A 3,666-nucleotide genomic window follows, 5' to 3' on the forward strand; every position below is an offset into this window, starting at 1 on the left:
GTATTTATTGTACTCTCCAGGTCAGTGTTTATTGTATGCTCCAGGTCAGTGTTTATTGTAATCTCCAGGTCAGTACTTATTGTGATCTCCAGGTCAGTATTTATTGTATTCTCCAGGTCAGTATTTATTGGAATCTCCAGGTCAGAGTTCATTGTACTTTCCAGCTCAGTATTTATTGCCCTCTCCAGGGAACTATTTATTACCCTCTCCAGGTCACAATTTATTGATCTCTCCAGGTCAGTATTTATTGTACTCTTCAGATCAGTATTTATTGTGCTCTCCAGGTCAGTATTTATTGTACTCTCCAGGTCAGTATTTATTGCATTCTCCAATGCCGTATTTATTGCCTTCTCCAGGTCAGTATTTATTGTACTCTCCAGGTCAGTATATAATGTATTCTCCAGGTCAGTATTTATTGTACTCACCAGGTCAGTATTTATTGTACACTCGAGGTCAGTCTTTATTGTACTCTCCAGGTCAGTATTTATTGTACTCACCAGGTCAATATTTATTGTACTCTCCAGGTCAGTATTTACTGTGCTCTCCAGGTCAGTATTTATTGCATTCTCCAAGGCCGTATTTATTGCCTTCTCCAGGTCAGTATTTATTGTACTCTCCAGGTCAGTATATAATGTATTCTCCAGGTCAGTATTTATTGTACTCACCAGGTCAGTATTTATTGTACACTCGAGGTCAGTCTTTATTGTACTCTCCAGGTCAGTATTTATTGCCCTCTCCAGGTCAGTATTTATTGTGCTCTCCAGGTCAGTATTTATTGTACTCTCCAGGTCAGTATTTATTGTACTCTCCAGGTCAGTATTTATTGCACTCTCCAGTTCAGTATTCATTGTACTTTACAGGTCAGTATTTATTGTACTCTCCAGGGTAGTATTTATTGTACTCTCCAGGTCATTATTTATTGTACACTCCAGGTCAGTTTTTATTGTACTTTCCAGATCAGAATTTATTGTACTCTCCAGGTCAGTATTTATTGCCCTCTCCAGGTCAGTATTTATTATACTCTCCAGCTCAGTGTTTATTGTACTGTCCAGGTCAGTATTTATTGTCCTCTCCAGGTCAGTAATTATTGTACACTCCAGGTCTGTATTTATTACCCTCCACAGGTCAGTATTTATTACTCTCTCCAGGTCAGTATTTATTGTACTCTCCAGGTCAGTATTTATTGTAATCTCCAGGTAAGTATTTATTGTACTCTCCAGGTCAGTATATATTGCAATCTCAATGTCAATATATATAGCCCTCTCCAAGTCAGTATTTATTGCCCTCACCAGGTCACTATTTATTGTACTCTCCAGGTCAGTATTTATTGTATTCTCCAGGTCAGTATTTATTGTAATCTCCAGGTCAGTATTTATTGTACTATCCAGGTGAGTATTTATTCCCCTCTCCAGGTCAGTATTTATTGTGCTCCCCAGGTCAGTATTTATTGTACTCACCAGGTCAATATTTATTGTACTCTCCAGGTCAGTATTTACTGTGCTCTCCAGGTCAGTATTTATTGCATTCTCCAAGGCCGTATTTATTGCCTTCTCCAGGTCAGTATTTATTGTACTCTCCAGGTCAGCATATAATGTATTCTCCAGGTCAGTATTTATTGTACTCACCAGGTCAGTATTTATTGTACACTCGAGGTCAGTCTTTATTGTACTCTCCAGGTCAGTATTTATTGCCCTCTCCAGGTTAGTATTTATTGTGCTCTACAGGTCAGTATTTATTGTACTCTCCAGGTCAGTATTTATTGTACTCTCCAGGTCAGTATTTATTGCACTCTCCAGGTCCGTATTTATTGTACTCTCCTGGTCAGTATTTATTGTACTCTCCATGTCAGGATTTATTGCCCTCTCCAGTTCAGTATTCATTGTACTCTACAGGTCAGTATTTATTGTACTCTCCAGGGTAGTATTTATTGTACTCTCCAGGTCATTATTTATTGTACTCTCCAGGTCAGAGTTCATTGTACTTTCCAGATCAGAATTTATTGCCCTCTCCAGGTAAGTATTTATGACCCTCTCCACTTCACAATATATTGTTCTCTCCAGCTCAGTATTTATTGTACTCTCCAGGTCAGTATTTATTGCAGACTCCAGGTCAGCATTTATTGCACTATCCAGGTCACTATGTATTGTACTCTCCAGGTCAGTATTTATTGAACTCTCCAGGTCAGAGTTCATTGTACTGTCCAGGTCAGTATTTATTGCCCTCTCCGAGTCAGTATTTATTACCCACTCTAGGTCAGTATTTATTGTACTCTCGAGGTCAATATTTCTTGAGCTCTCCAGGTCAGTATTTATTGTACCCTCCAGGTCAGTATTTATTGTACTACCAGTTCAATATTTATTGCACTCTCCAGGTCCGTATTTATTGTCCTCTCCAGGTCAGTATTTATATTACTCTCCAGGTCTGTATTTATTACCCTCTCTAGGTCAATATTTATTGTACTCTCCAGGTCAATATTTATTGTACTCTCCAGGTCAGTATTTATTGTACTCTCCAGGTCAGTATATATTGCACTCTCAAGGTCAATATTTATTGCCCTCTCCAGGTCAGTATTTATTGCCTTCTCCAGGTCAGTATTTATTGTACTCTCCAGGTCAGTATTTATTGTATGCTCCAGGTCAGTGTTTATTGTAATCTCCAGGTCAGTACTTATTGTGATCTCCAGGTCAGTATTTATTGTATTCTCCAGGTCAGTATTTATTGGAATCTCCAGGTCAGAGTTCATTGTACTTTCCAGCTCAGTATTTATTGCCCTCTCCAGGGAACTATTTATTACCCTCTCCAGGTCACAATTTATTGTTCTCTCCAGGTCAGTATTTATTGTACTCTTCAGATCAGTATTTATTGTGCTCTCCAGGTCAGTATTTACTGTGCTCTCCAGGTCAGTATTTATTGCATTCTCCAAGGCCGTATTTATTGCCTTCTCCAGGTCAGTATTTATTGTACTCTCCAGGTCAGTATATCATGTATTCTCCAGGTCAGTATTTATTGTACTCCCCAGGTCTGTATTTATTACCCTCTACAAGTCAGTATTTATTACTCTCTCCAGGTCAGTATTTATTGTACTCTCCAGGTCAGTATTTATTGTAATCTCCAGGTCAGTATTTATTGTACTCTCCAGGTCAGTATATATTGCACTCTCAATGTCAATATAAAAAGCCCTCTCCAGGTCAGTATTTATTGCCCTCACCAGGTCACTATATATTGTACTCTCCAGGTCAGTATTTAATTTATTCTCCAGGTCAGTATTTATTGTAATCTCCAGGTCAGTATTTATTGTACTATCCAGGTGAGTATTTATTCCCCTCTCCAGGTCAGTATTTATTGTACTCCCCAGGTCAGTATTTATTGTACTCACCAGGTCAATATTTATTGTACTCTCCAGGTCAGTATTTACTGTACTCTCCAGGTCAGTATTTATTGCATTCTCCAAGGCCGTATTTATTGCCTTCTCCAGGTCAGTATTTATTGTACTCTCCAGGTGAGTATATCATGTATTCTCCAGGTCAGTATTTATTGTACTCACCAGGTCAGTATTTATTGTACTCTCGAGGTCAGTATTTATTGTACTCTCCAGGTCAGTATTTATTGCCCTCTCCAGGTCAGTATTTATTGTGCTCTCCAGGTCAGTATTTATTGTACTCTCCA

Source organism: Pristiophorus japonicus, unplaced genomic scaffold (assembly GCF_044704955.1).
Source record: "Pristiophorus japonicus isolate sPriJap1 unplaced genomic scaffold, sPriJap1.hap1 HAP1_SCAFFOLD_70, whole genome shotgun sequence".
NCBI classification, from domain to species: Eukaryota; Metazoa; Chordata; class Chondrichthyes; family Pristiophoridae; genus Pristiophorus; species Pristiophorus japonicus.